A 16,501-nucleotide genomic window follows, 5' to 3' on the forward strand; every position below is an offset into this window, starting at 1 on the left:
CATCCCATTCACGTTCAGAGTTATAATTATCAGTTGTACATTTGCTGACATTTTTGTATCCTCCCCTAGTCCTACCCCTTCTTCTTACACTATTTCCTTTTAAACCAGTGGTTTGCTTTAAGCCAGTAACCCTTATCTCCTCCCTTGATTAACTTCCCTTCTACCCCCTCCCTTATTATTCCCCTCTTTTTATTTTTAAAGGCCTAATGAATTCCCTCCCCCTTCTTCTCCCCTCCCTTTTTTGACCTCCCCAATCCCCTGCTTCCCTTGGTTTATCCCTTCTGACTTTCTCAGTAGGGTTAGATAGAGTTTTATATCCCAATGGATAGTATAGTTACTCTTCCCTCTCCAGGTTGATTACACTGAGAGTAAGGTTTAAATATGACCTCTTAATGTTCTCCTCCTCTCCTTCTTATAATAGTATTTGTCCCCTCCCCTTCCCATGCCCTCTTTGTGTGTAATAGAATATCTTATTTTTCTTATTCACTCAAGTTTCTCTTGGTGTCCCCTACTATTCACCCCCCCCTTTTCCATCCCCCATGTCATCTTAGACTATTTAGTATTCTGTCCTCTCCCTATGAATTATTCTTCTGATTGCTATAATAGCGAATACTATAATAGTGAATAGAGTTCACTACAGAGAATTATACATAGCATTTCTCCACATAGGAATACAGATAATTAGATCTTATTGAAGCCCATAAAGAGTCAAATTTTAAAAAAAATATGAGTTTTCTTTCTTTCCCCTCTGTTTCTTATTTATTTTTTCATGTTTCTCTTGATTTTTGTGGTTGGATATCAAACTTTCCATTTAGTCCTGGTCTTTTCTGTGCAAATACTTGGAAATCTTCAATTTTGTTGAATGCCCAAACTTTCCCCTGGAAGTACATTGTCAGTTTTGATGGGTAGGTGATCCTCGGTTGTTGACCCAGTTCTCTTGCCTTTCTGAATATCATATTCCAAGCCTTGAGGTCTTTTAGCATGGAGGCTGCCAGATCCTGTGTGATCCTGATTGGTGCTCCATGATATTTGAATTGTCTCTTTCTGGCTTCTTGTAAGATTTTTTCTTTTATTTGGAAGCTCTTAAATTTGGCTATTATATTCCTGAGTGTTGCCTTTTCTGGGTCTAGTGTAGAGGGTGATCTATGGATCCTTTCAATGTCTATATTGCCCTCTTGTTGTAGAACTTCAGGGCAATTTTGCTGAATAATTTCTTTTAGTATGGAGTCCAAGTTTCTATTAATTTCTGCTTTTTCAGGAAGACCAATGGTTCTCAAATTGTCTCTTCTAGCCCTGTTTTCTTTTTCTGTCACTTTCTCATTGAGATATTTCATGTTCCCTTCCATTTTATCAGTCTTTTGACTTTGTTTTATTTGTTCTTGCTGTCTTGAGAGATCATTAGCTTCTAATTGTTCAATTCTAGCCTTTAGGGACTGGTTTTCAGCTATAATCTTTTGGTTTTCCTTTTCAGTCTGGTCATTTTTGGTGTTCAATTTGCTTATCAGTTCATTAGATTTCTGAGCCTCACTTTCCAATTGCAAAATTCTGCCTTTTAAATTATTTTTAAATTATTTTCTTGCCAGATCTCTTCCATCTTTTTCATCATCTCAGATTTGAACTCTTCAATAGCTTGTGACCAGTTTTCATTATTTTGTGAAGGTTTAGATATGATTACTTGTTTGTTCTCCTCTGTTGTCTGGACTTTATCTGTGTAAAATTTGTCCAGTGTTAAAGATTTCTTCTTGATAATCTTTCTCTTCTGGGGTTCTTGATTTTGGCTTGCCATTTTTAGACCTGCACCTACTGTGCTTTATCCTCACACTCATGGTCTGTCTGCTCTTTCTTGGCTACCGAGGTCTCAGGTCTCATTGTTCTCGGGGTCAAGCCTCCTGGTCGTCCCTGGTCTGCCCCTCTACCTGAGGCTCCTTCAGCAGTCTCAGGGTGCTCCTTCCACAGCTGTGCTCCTGTCTGCACAGGGTCCCCACTAGAGGTCGAAGCCTGCCCTGGAGATACTTGTCAGGAAAGTCTGTGTGCATTCTTTAGCCTCTTGGGGTCCTAAGTCTTGCTGCTCTCAGGAACAAGCCCTGGAGCTGCCAATGACTTAATGGGTGCCCCAAACCTGCTTTAATCTTATGCATTGGCCTTGGCCCTGAACGTGGTGTGGGGGTGGGGAAGGGATTTCTTTCTCTATTGTTTTAGTGAGAGCTGTTTCACCCCTTTATAGTGTGGAAATGCTCCGATTTCACGTATCTTCAATGCTGCACCCTGTTGTGGGGTCCCTTTGTTCATCTGGATTTGTTTTTGTGTCCCCTTGAGGAGTCCTGTATACTTCGATTAGGAGAGATGAAGCAGCTGCTCCTTACTCTGCCGCCATCTTAACCGGAATTTGCTGTGTTTGTTTTGGTAGATAGATTCCTAAGTATTTTATATTGTCTAGGGTGATTTTAAATGGTGTTTCTCTTTCTACCTCTTGCTGCTGTGATGTGTTGGCAATATATAGAAATGCTGATGATTTATGTGTATTTATTTTGTATTCTGCAACTTTGTTAAAGTTGTTGATTATTTCTACAAGCTTCTTAGTTGATTCTCTAGGATTTTTTAAGTAGACCATCATAGCCATTCCCCAACTGATAAACAGGCAAGGGACATGAATAGACAATTTTCAGATAAAGAAATCAAAAGTATCAATAAGCACATGAGAAAGTGTTCTAAATCTCTAATAATTAGAGAAATGTAAATCAAAACAACTCTGAGGTATCACCTCACACTTAGCAGATTGGCTAAAATGACAGAAGGGGAGAGTAATGAATGTTGGGGGGGATGTGGCAAAATTGGGACATTAATGCATTGCTGGTAGATTTGTGAACTGACCCAACCATTCTGGCTGGCAATTTGGAACTATGCTCAAAGGGCTATAAAAGAATGCCTGCCCTTTGATCAAGCCATACCACTGTTGGGTTTGTACCCCAAAGAGATCATAGATAAACAGACTTGTACAAAAATATTTATAGCCGCACTTTTTGTGGTGGCAAAAAACTGGTAAAGGAGGTTATGTCCTTCAATTGGGGAATGGCTGAACAAATTGTGGTATATGTTGGTGATGGAATACTATTGTGCTCAAAGGAATAATAAACTGGAGGAGTTCCATGTGAACTGGAAAGACCTCCAGGAATTGAGGCAGAGTGAAAGGAGCAGAGCCAGAAGAACATTGTACACAGAGACTGATATACTATGGTAAAATCGAATGTAATGGACGTCTGTACTAGCAGCAATGCAATGACCCAAGACAATTCTGAGGGATTTATGGAAAGGAACACTTCTCACATTCAGAGGAAGAACTGCAGGAGTGGAAACACAGAAGAAAAACAACTGCTTGAACACATGGTTTGAAGTGGATATGATTGGGGATGTAGACTCGAAACTACCACACCAATGCAACTATCAAGAATTTGGAAATAGGTCTTGATCGATGATACATGTTAAAATCAGTGGAAATGCGCACCGGCTATGGGGGGAAGGGGAGGCTGGGTGGTGAAGGGGAAAGTTAGAGCATGAATCATGTAACTATGTTAACTTTTCTAAAAAATAAATATTAAAAAAAAAGAAAGAAAAAACAAACAAAAACAAATAAACAAAAGAAATAAGTTTTGAATGGCAGAATTTTCTTCAAAGAGAAAGAATCAATGGTTATTCCTAGTCCCAATAGTCCAGACTTCTTAGGTAAATAACTCTATACCTAATATTAGCTATTCATACATTAGAGATGAAATGATGAAAAAAAAAGATGTATAAAACATGCTGGACAGACTGCTCAGAATTCAGCCTGTATTAACAAATTGAATTTATGTTTTAGTATGTTCACATATTAAAAAAGATCCATCTTTCTAGGGACAAAGAAACATACTGGATAACCTCTTATAATTCAGTCATGTATTGGTATGGAGTCTAAGAATATGCCATGCAATGTTTAGGCTAAAGAAATAACTCTCAAAGCTTCTTTTCTCAGATATTTCCTTTGTTAGGCTTTCTTGGATGAGACAGTGTGAAGCCCTACTTAATTTTGTCCTGCTGTCATCTCCAAAAAATGATTATTATCCATTTGAAAGAGTACTTTTTGGACATCTGTTTTCAATATGTTTCAGTTTGTTTCCATTTCTTATATACTCTCTCAGATGTTCAGTCTGACCTAGGATGACATTATCTATTCTATTTATGATTTTTTACCATACAATTAAATATTTCTTTTTGTCTCTTTCTTTAATCCTTATTGGTTTTGCCTTAATCTTTCCTCATAACTCACTTTCTTTAGATGTATCCCTCCTCTCTTCCTTTGAAGTCATAAAGTTTATTTTTTTTTAATTTTGTGGTAGATGGAAAAAAAGAACCCCATGATTCCTCTGGGATTGCCACTAGAACATATCTCTCAAATCTCCTCTTTATACTTGGTCAGCATTATTTCAGCTGTAGGACCAACTAACATTTTCCATTTTCTCCTTTGTTTTCTTTCTTGCTTTTATTTTTAGAGCAGCCTTTTCAAATGTCTTCTTTCCATTTAAGAAATGTTGCTTTCAATTAAATATTATTTATTGAATAAATCACAGGTTTTTCAACCAGCTCTCTTTGTCCTTATTGTACATCTTCAAATAAAATATTTTCCAGGACCATGTATTTGAACATAGGGAAAACAAAGTAAGACAAAAAAAATATAAGATCCCCACCCCACTTTTTAACACAGATGTCTAGTCATTTGTTAGCATTATCTTTGATTCTAGTCCTTGAACTCTAATCTTGCCTAAAGCATGCAGAACTCCCTTCTGATTGTTCTGGTTTTTTGACTAACATTCAAAACTAGCTCCAAAGAAGGACTACTGAAGCTAATGCTGGTAAATCAATGACTGCTTTGCAAGTCATTTGGTTTGGGGGTAGCCATTAATCATGAAATATTGCTACAGATAATATTGTGATGAGGCCCTTGGGTGCCACTTCTTATAATTCAATGGAGAGAGTGAGTTGGCTGAGATTCCTTTATTAATAGCCACAGGTTGTGGGACATATTGATCAGTTAATACTGAGAAATAACTGACATAAGGCTAAGGAACCCAGCCTTTTCCACAAAATTAATTTCATCACTTTTGATCTTCATATTTAAATAACTAAAAGTAAAACACATAATACATTATCATTTGTTATCTTTTATTAATCTGTATATGCTATACTACAAATAAGGTTGTTCCTTTGTTTGCTTTCTCTTAATCCTGTGATTTATCATGCTTATATCATATGTTTATAAGGGAGGCATGTTTCCTTTTCTGTGTTTTTAAAGTGATTCTTTTCCAGAAGACCGGCTTTTAAATATATTGGATATCCAAGAGTATCCCATGTCTACAGACCACATTTTATGTTTTGGAATAGGCCTTGAAATGGAGAATACTTTTTTCAAATTGGTTAAATTCCTCATCATAACTGTAACCATATTTTCCTAATCTTGCAATGTAACAGGTATTTTATAAGGGAAGAATAATTACAATAGAAACAACTAATGTAGTAATCATGCTAATTTATTCTCATAAAGAGGGGTTCAAGTTATCTTTAGTTTTTGGTTAGTTATATAGATACAGATCAGGAATATGGCTATTATCCTAGAAGAACCAATGAATGATTTTGGTCCCTAGAATTAGATTTGTCTGTATGTTTTTCTTTTGCTCATTCATTTCAGGTAGTTAAGTGTTGTAGTGATAGAATGAAGGACATGTACTTAGGAAGACCAGAGTTTCAATCCTGCCTAAAACAAACTTACTAGTTTCTTGGGCAAGTCATTGTACCTACTTCAAAGAGCCATTGTGAGGATCAAATGAGATATTGTAAATAAAACACTTCGTAAACCCCCAAATGCTATGTAAACATTGACAATTATATATAATAAATCACAACAGAAACAAGAAAAAGTGTTTGAATTTGAAAAACACTGAGAAGTCTGGAAGCTCAAAATCCTTGGCAATGATTAGACAAGCAGCTTCCATACAGATGAGGACCATGTAGAGTCTAGGACTCTGTCACCCATGAGTTAAAGTGAAATCTCTGATAGGAGCACTTGAGACCTTTGATCAGAAAGTTTGATTTAAGGACAAGAATATGCTTAAGAGGCTTACTGGCTGAGAGAATTTCATTCTCTGTCCTAAGTTTGATACAGGGTCAGATATATATGTGTGTGTGTGTGTGTATGTGTGTGTGTGTAAAAAGATATATTTAATCAATTGATATCTATCTAGCTATCTAATCTGTCATCTATCTATTTAATATGTTTATTTATCTATATGTTTAGCTATATCTATCTATCTGTCTTTCTGTCTAATCTGTCTGTCTCTCTAATCTATCATCTATCTATCTATGTAATCTATCTGTTTAGCTATCTCTCTGTCTGTCTGTCTGTCTGTCTTTCTGTCTGTCTGTCTGTCTATCTAATTACCTCCAGGCCCAGCATTCTATCCATACTGCCATTTAGCTGACCCCTCTAAACATCAAAATGTAATACGCTGATGGTGAACTATTTCTGGAGACAATACAGAGCTATAAGGTACCTCAACTCTTGGATAGCATTCTTGGGGGGATCTACTCTTTGACTTACAGGCTATTACTCAAGGAATGGGTTTGTTGAGTACTTCTGGAAGCAATGATCTTTATTAGTCTTAAGAATTAAGAGATAATCTGAAGCCAATAAAAGGACTATGGGTACCATTTCCTCCCTTTTTCTTTTCTCAATTAGTCTTGACTTTGAAGAGCTTGATCTTACAGTGTCTCATTTCAGGAAATAAGATGTTCAGGTTGACAATGGGAACACTATGTATGTACTGGTAATAGTCCAAAATTAGTTAAAAATGAAAGACATCTTTTTTTTTTGATATTTCTACTATATGGGTTTTGGGGGGCAGTCATTGCAATTATAGATTTTTATTAAAACTATTACAAATAATTTGAGATTTTCTCTTGAATTTTAGACAGTTTCCAGAAAAAAAATAGTTTGAAGCCTTTAAATTATTTCAGTTATGCTTCTCATTCTTTCCTACCTCTTCTAAGGTAAAAGGGGACATTTAGGAAATGTGACAATTCTAGGTTAACACATATATTGATCTTTGCTCTGTGAAGCATGAATGGCCACTAAGGATAATTAAAGAATAAGGATAAGTTGGAAAAAGCTACTATATGATCTTTATTTGAAAACTCAAATTCAAAATTTAAATAGATTCCTCTTGGTGGGGGCATAGTCTCTTTAAAAATGAATGCAAACATCTGATATGTGTAAAATTGTAAAATTTTCTGAAAGCCACAACACATAGTTTTTTTTAATGTAGATTTTAGGAAGATTAAGCATTCATTGTTAGTGAGGGGGAAGTTAGAATGAACTAATAAGGTTGGTTGCCTGGGAAACCTTATGACTGGAAAATCTCAACTTATTGGAATCATGAGCCAAAGACAAATACAAAATGTCTCCAATATCTTTCTCTCTTCTGAGTGAAATGAAACTGTGTGAAATAAAAATATATACAGTAGAAAATAGTATCTCTCATTTAAAATTTTTGCAAGGGAATAATGAGCTCAAAATAATACATCTCTTTTTAAATTTGACTTAAATAGTTAAAAGCTGGAGAAGTCACCTGTTCCTGATGCCCACATATGTCAGACCCAAATGTGGCAGAATTCTTGCCACATATAAGATAAATTTGGCTTTTGATACTAAAAACAAGGCTTTAGGATGATTTTGTACTTAAACTCTGAAATAGATTCAGATTAAGCAGTTATTATTTATTATTTGTTGGAGTTTAATAAGTAAGATAACTGACTTTGTATCTGGATGTGTATTGTCCTTTAAATTGTACTTTAAATTGTATCTTTCCTTAAATAAATATGTAAAATAATAACTGTATTCAATATATAGCCCGCACAAGAGTCTTATCTTGATGTTTTATAATGGCATAAAATGAACCTATTTTCTCAAAGGCTAGGACAGTTCTCTGTTCATTCCTCTTTGAAAAAGTTTTAGAAGAAATCCAAGGAATATATACATATCTACATACATACACATATTTATATATAATATTCTATTCCATTATTATATATAATATATTTCTCTAAGGGTTATTATATCAAATAAGATAATATATGTGAAACATTTTATAAACCCCAAAACACTATGTAAACTTCCCAAATTAAATTGTAATTTAGGTTCATAAATTTGTAGTTTAAAGAGATAATCTCATTTGAAAGATAAAGAAAAATAACCCTAAGGTCACACAAATGGTAAGTAGAAGAACTGAGTTTCCTGGATTTTTTTTTTTACTCTGAGTAAAACCACTCAACATAATTTGACCAAAATTTCCATACTGGCAAAACTAAGTAGACAGTGATGATTATTGTCCAGAGTATCATATGCTGTTAGAGGAAATTCATAGGACTGGTCTATGATACTACTGATAATGAATTGGGTCTAGAATTAAATAGATGGATGAGAGCACATTACATTAGCTACAGAGAGAAAACAAAACAAAACAAAACAAATTGGCTTTTAAAAATTCCAAATCTGATTGGTTAAAATGACAGTAAAGGAAAATAATAAATGTTGGAAGGAATGTGGCAAAATTGAGAAATTATTGCATTGCTGGTGGAGTTGAGAATTGATTCAATTATTCTGGAGGTCAATTTGGAATTATGGTCAAAGAGCTATAAAAGAATGCATACCTTTTGATCCAGCAATACCACTACTAGGTCTATATCACAAAGAAATTTTTAAAAAATGGGAAAGGACCTGTTTGTACAAACATATTTATACCTGTATTTTTGTGGTGGCAAAGAGTTAGAAACTAAAGGGATATTCATCAATTGGGGAATGGCTGAAAAAAATGTGGTATAAGATGTTGATGGACTACTATTGTATTATAAGGAATGATGAACAAGATGATTTTCAGAAAGAGCTAGAAAGACCTACATGAACTGATGCAGAGTGAAATGAGCAGAACCAAGAGATCATTATCCATAGTAACTTTAATATTGTGGAACAATGAAATGTGATAGACTTTGCTACTGACAGCAATACAATGATCTAGGACATTTGATCCAGGGACTTACGAAAAAGAATGCTATCCACCTCTAGAGGAAGAACTGTTGGAGTATAAATTCAGATGAAAACTTATGATTTCTCACTTGTTTATTTGGGCATATGATTTGGGGATTTGGTTTTGTAGGATTATTCACTTATAAAAATGAATAATATGGAAATATGTTTTGCTTGATAATACATATATAATACAGATTGAATTGCTTGTCAACTCCAGGAGGGGGAAAGATAAAACATAAAAAATAAAAATAAAATTCAAAATCTGAAATAATGGCCAAATTATTAATATCAATATTTATCCAGAATTTCTATATGGTTAGAATTCATGAAATATTTAACAATTCAATGACTTAAAGTTGTAGGTCACCCAAAGGGAAATGAAGAGGAGCAAGATGGGGTTGATTCATTTGCAACATATTTTCAATGGATAATTATGTGGAAAAAGCATAAAAGAGGAGGCCATCATCAGATTGTATGACAGGGAATAAAATATAAGTTGATCAGAATGTGTCAGAGTATTGGGCAGCCCAAAAACTCTATTGGACTCCCTACAATATATTGAGATATAAAATAAGGCCTTTGGTATACTAAGTAATTTTGCCTTTTCCTCTTTGAAGAATTCACAAAACAAGAAAAAACACCAAGGATCAAATGGCTTGTGAGGTGCATGACTGGATAAAATATATACATTGATGAGATCACAAATTCATTAAAGTGTTGAAGTATTGATTATATTGTATACCATCATCTAATATTTATCTATCCATTCTGGGGATATCAACTACTTGGTCTTTACCGCAGCTAGTTCACTGGATAGTAGTTTCTTATTACGTGTGTGTGTGCGTGTTCTTACAATATATATGTAAGTATGTATATGTATGTGTATATACGTTTTATATATAACATATATATATATATATATACATATATATATAGTTCTTCAGAAGAAATTATATAACCACAGTGTGGTGATCTAGGTAAATGCCTTGGGCAATTGGCATCTTGCTGAATTTAGAGCTAGGAGAACCAAGTTTCTTTGAGTTTTTCCAACATTTAGATGTGGATGAGTTCAGGAAGGTGAAAGAATAAAAATTTTAAGATTCACACATGAGGAAGGCTAGACAATCAGTAAGTACAGGAAGGTCTAGGATAATTTAATAATAAATAGGATTCTGAGAAAAGATGATAGAACTGAATGACACATGAAAAATAAAAGTGGAAACTGAAAATAACTTGGGTCAAAATCATAGTAAAGGTAGATAAGAAGTTGGAGGACACAAATAAATATAGTTGAGTAAAAAATCAAACAGAGTGTGACTCCTTGAGATGGGGTGCATCAAGGTGACAACTTCATTCTGACACTGACTGAAAATTGAGGTTTTAATATTTTCTTTATTTCTTTGTCTGAAAGGATAATGGCCAGGTATATAATTGTGGTTTAAGGATTATATCAGAGGAAGATTTTGCTCCAAGATCATTTTAGGTTTTTGGCAATAGAAGGGGGTTTTCATCTTGTTTCCTTGTGGGGCACAGTGTTCTTATCTATTTAAATATCTCTCTGTAGTGTTACTTTTTCTTTAGTACATGTCATGAGCCCTGAGGTTAAATACATTTTTGTTGTCATTAGTAATGGCAAAATAGATTAAGCTATTAGTCCTCTGCATCAAACAAATAAGTAAAACAATATTTTAATAGAATATCATCTTACACAATGACATATAAAATGTATTACATTTTAGCACATCTTAGGAAGATGGGCAAAAAGATAACTGTAACAAAAGAAATAATCAAGGACTTTCCAGGTTAAATAAACATTAAGAATTTGTATAAGTAGGTAAGAATCTAATATTTAAATAGGCTGAATGAATAATTCTATTTAAAGCTCTGCAATGAGCATCTTAACCAATCAGGTTGTAATTTTCAAGGAGAATCAGTGCTCAAGCAAATTTATTTTTAAATTTCAGATTAAATTTCTTCATATTTTACAGTGTGAATATTTTGAAAAGAAGAGAATTTTGGGGAGCCATAATGCAATATATAGATACTGAGAAATTTTTGCATTTAGATGAGTATAGAAAGTAGAGCAAAGTGATTAAATGATTTAAACAACTTGGCAATGCAAATGAACTAATGTCAACCCGCCATGCCCCCAAAAAACAACAAAATTCTGAGTTTTAATCTGGGAATTTGATGCTTTAGTTGAGAAGACTCTTATACTTGTTTTTCCCTCAGTTTACAGACCACTCTGAATAGTACTTTTCATTTTAGTTATAACAAACTTTGTTTCCAAAAAAATAGCTAACCAGTGTTATAGTCTTTTTCCCCTGTGTAGATAAAATTAAGGATATGTCAATTGAACTGGGAAGAATAAATATGGATAGCTAAGGAAAAAAGAAATAATAGAAGAAAGACATTAACTAAATGTATAAAGTATCAATGTGGTTACTTGCTGTTTTTAAAACAGATCAAATGACAACATTTGTGAAGCACTGAGCATAGTCCCTGGCACATAGTAGATCCCTAATAAAGATTATTCGCTTTCCTTACCTTCCCACTTTGATAGACAAGCTATATCTGCATTAATTAGAGGTAAGAAGTAAGAATGGAGTTTATTTAGAAAGAAACAGGGAAGCTGATTAAGTAAATTAAACTCATATAACCTTGAGTGTATGTCTGTGATCAAAACATCCCCTTGCAAGAAATTTTACTGAGTTATTGTAAAGGCAAATGAGTAAAAACCAATGGCCCAAGGGAAAGTGTAGCCTTTGCTATTCTATCTAAATTAACATTTAGCAGTATAAAAGTTTGGGGGAATATAAAATAAACGCACAAAACATAACCATTTATATATAGCAATTACAAAACTCAAGAAGAAATGTTAAGAGGAATTCCATTGAAAATGGCCACAAAATGAATAAAATATTGAGGAGATAACCTACAAAGACACATGAGATTTACACAGAGCCACAAAACACTCTCAATGAAAATAAAGGGAAAAAGATAATTGGGGAGATATTCAGTGTTCAGGGAAGGAGCATGCCAATATACTATGATGATAATATTATCTAATTTGATTTATAGATTTACTTTTTTCCCAAATTTCCAAGGGAATATTTATTAAAATTAGACAAAATAATAAGAAAATTCATTGGAATAACATAAGTTCTAGAATCACAAGGAAAATAATGAGAAAAAATTTAGACTTCAAACTATATTATAAAGTAACAATCACCAAACTACTTTATACTGATGAAAAAAAGAAAAGCAAAACAAAGAACAGATTATATAAGTAAGGAGAAGTAAGTGAAGCCCAGAGTCTAACATCTGATAAACTCGAACATAAATCAGTGATGGGAAACCTTTTGAGCTGGGTATGTCAAAATTCGCTAAAAAACAAAGCATAACTTGAGTGGTGTGTCACTTTGAGAAAAAAAATATTTATAGTTAAACAGAAATGTATAATTGTAATATACAACTGTATTTAATAAACCAAAATAGGTAAATTAATATAGGTAGAATTGCCATCTATAGGACTCAGAGTGTCTACACTACACTACAGCAAATCTTTCATCCTTGGCATGTGCCCCCATACTTCTCTGTATTGGCTGCATGGGGCCATGTATCATCAGTGTTGACACAAATGTCATAGGTTTGCCATCAGGGAAATAAATTAATAGAGTAAGATGGGGGTGGTCAGAAAAATTCTTTTTTGTAACTTCCAGGGAAACTATGTATGTACTATTTCAACAGAAATTAAGATTAGAACAACATTTCTATCATATTAAACGATCTGCCCAAAATGAATGTATAACATGAAAATAAAAGGTTATTCCATTAGAAAAATAGAATAAAAGGTGATATGGTACTTTTCACACCTACAACCAAACCAGGAGATGAATTTCTAACCAAATGAAGAATAAAGGAGATTACATAAGACAAAATAGGCAATTTTGAGTGCAAAAATTGAAAACTTCTAAATTGACAAAAGGTATAATTAGAAGAAAAATCATAGAATAGGAAAACATTTATATCAACAAAAGTCTGAAACTAAAAAAATAGAGTATTTCCCAAAATATATAATATTTAAAGCCAATCCCCAACAGACAAATAATCAAAATAAATGAATAATTTGCCAAAGATTTAAAACTACAAATGACCATCAGAAAACAGGCTTCAAATTACTTATTGAAAGGGAAATGTAAATTAAAGGAAGTCTAATATTAGACCATGAAAACTGACAAAAACTGAAAAAAGAAACTGGGAACATTCACTATTTTAGAAGTAATAACAAGAGAGGCCCACTAAAAGAAAAACATCGGCGGAGTTGTTAATAGGTCTATCTATTCTGGATTTTAGTTTGGAGTTATGCAAGCAAATTAGCTATTCATATACTTTGAACCAGAAATCGCACAAATGGTCATACACACCAGTAAGTTAAAGAAATGAACAAAAGTCAACATATAGCAGTTTTCTTTATGTTATTAAAAGAAAAAAGGAAATAAAGTAGGTGCCAGTGACTAGTAATGGAGGGAAAAACAAAATCCTATAAATACTGGATCCTATGAATAGAAGATCCTATAAATACTGAACAATGAAAATGATGACTTCAGAGGAAAAAATATGAATAATTTTTAAGTCATCTAGAACTAAATAAATGGGAGCAAGTGGGATGATCAGCACAAGATGAGAACAATTTGAATGAAAAGATCATTAAAGGAAAGTTCGATCTTAATGATGAAAAAAATAAATGTCCTGGAAGAGAGATAAAAAAAATGCTGCATCCCTTACAGCAAAAAGTTGGAACAATATCAGGACAGAATTTTATATATGTATATATAAAATTCTGTCCTGATATATATGTATATATTAAGGTAAGGTTTCTATGTTGGATTCTTTTCCTAAATTATTTTTTTCTTTGTCACAAGATAGTGTTTAGTATGGGAACAGGTGGGAAATAACTGTAATATAAAGGGAAAAACATCTATAAAACATATGTAAAATGAATAAAGATTTAGGAATGGGGCATCCAACTGTGGAATCAGTGATGCTCTGGAAATCACATTTAGGCAGCTTCAGTCTTCTCTCCTTCCTCTTTTAATATCACTACTTTCTCTTTACATTGCCATGGCCTAGTGGTAATGGTATCTTTATTATGCTCTTTTGATTGTAAATGACACTTTTTGGGCTGTATTGTAGTTGCTTAGTAATAATTTTCCTGCCAGATTATTGTAACTAGGAAATATATTTCTGTAACATTTCAATGCTCTTTGAATTTATAAAAATCTGTCATTTTAGAATCTCAAAATAAACAAAGTTTATACATTTATTTGCATTTTCTTTTCCAGCACTGTAAAATGATATTTTACACAATGTTATTTTAGTAGATATACCATATAGAAATGAAGAGCTTATAAAAGGAATTGAATCATATTGGTGGGATAGGTGTATGTATATATGTATGTATATATATATATATATATATACATATGATTTTCATTGGGTTTCTTTGTGTGCTAAATCAACTATCAAGGTTAAATCACTGACATGTTTCATATCTCATCAATACTAAAAAATGAATTCATTTAAAATAAATTCTAAGGGAAATTACTAAATTTTTGCTTTTCTAGTAAATACATTTTTATAGGTTATATACAAGCAATGGAAAGATGACTAGCTAATGGAAATAGACTTCAGAATGCTAATAGAAACAATGTCCATGTGAGAAGTAAATTAAAAGACATCATTGTCTTCCATCACTCTACTTTTCTGTTCATTTGTGTGAAGCAAGGAGAGGCCTAGCAGGATGGAGAGGAGATCGAAGACCACCAAAATGCAAGAGTAATGGATAGATGTTGCAGAGAGACCGCTTTCGACTAAAAGGAAAAAATACATACAAATTAAAGCTATATGAAAATGACTAACTTATAGAGGTAATAACTTTCCCATCAATGGACATCTTTACTTCTTTATTTTACATGTATTTTAAATTTCCCCTACCCAGCCTCTTCTCATTGAACAATAACAATAGCTGCACCAACATTAACATGTATAATCTGGCAAAAAAAATTCACATTGGCTATGACTGAAAATGAATTTCTCTATCTGTATATTTTAAGTTAATCATCTCTATGGCAGGAGGTGATTAGTCTGTTTTATCTTTATTCTTGTGGACTCATAGTTTATCATTGGGCAAATGATAGATTTTAAATCACATTTTCTGATGATATTTTTGTCAATATGTAATTCATTCCAATTCTGTGCATTTTGTCTTACATCAGTTCATAAAGTACTTCCCAGTTTCCTCTGAAACTATGCATTTCATTATTTCCTATGACACAATAATATTTTATTATATTCATACACAATAATTTTTCCAGCCACTTCCCAAGAGGATAACATCCCCTTAGGATTCAATTCTGGATTACTATTTACAAAGCTGCTATAAATACTTTTGTACATAAAAATCCTTTTTCTCTTTCTTTCATTTCTTTGGGTATAGTAGTGTTAATGTTAGACCAAATGTAATCTATAATCTTTTAGTAACTTTCTGTAAATAGTTCTATATTGTTTTCAAGAATGACTGGACTGATTCATAGCTCTACTTATAATGGTGTGCTAATGTCCAGGCTGTTAATGTGCAGCCCCTCTGCCATTTGTCCTTTTCCTCTTTTTTCTACTTTTTTCTGATCTAATGTGTGTGAGGTGGAATTTTAGAATTGTTTCAATTTGCATTTATTGACCTTTTTTTTTTGATAGGTAACTAGGACTTCAGAAAAGCAGATTTAGAAGAATATATAGAAAATAGATAAGATCCCATATTCTAAAACTGGACATAAAAAGCCAATTAAAATTTGAAGATATAAATAGAAATGCTTCTAGTGAGGAGAAAAAACACATATGGCTCCTGAAAGAACTCATCAACATATAACACCTTTACACATAAAGAAAATACAAATAAAGGTATATAACTGAATGTAAGTACAAAAGAATGTGCAGGAATAATAAAGTTCAGAATGAAAAGGCAATCTAGTTGTCTATAATTAGTTTAAGTTGCAAAGTCTGAAGGGACCACAGCCTATAGTACTGAGATATTTTCAATAGATGTGATGATTTGCGTACTGCCAGTTCCTTTTGAAAAATCATTGCAAATAAACAAAGTGTTGCATAAATAAGAATGTGTAAGGGTTGTCCATATTTTAAAAAAAAACCTTCCCTTCCCTCTTAGAATCAATAAATTGTTTTTGGCCAGATTTGAACCTAGGTTATCCTCTCTTTAGGCTTGAGCTACCTAATTGCTACTTGTTGTCCCAATTTGGGAAGGAAAGAAGGAAGGAAGGAAGGAAGGAAGGAAGGAAGGAAGGAAGGAAGGAAGGAAGGAAGAAAGAAAGAAAG

The sequence above is a fragment of the Gracilinanus agilis genome, chromosome 1 (genome assembly GCF_016433145.1).
Source record: "Gracilinanus agilis isolate LMUSP501 chromosome 1, AgileGrace, whole genome shotgun sequence".
In the NCBI taxonomy this organism is placed as follows: domain Eukaryota; kingdom Metazoa; phylum Chordata; class Mammalia; order Didelphimorphia; family Didelphidae; genus Gracilinanus; species Gracilinanus agilis.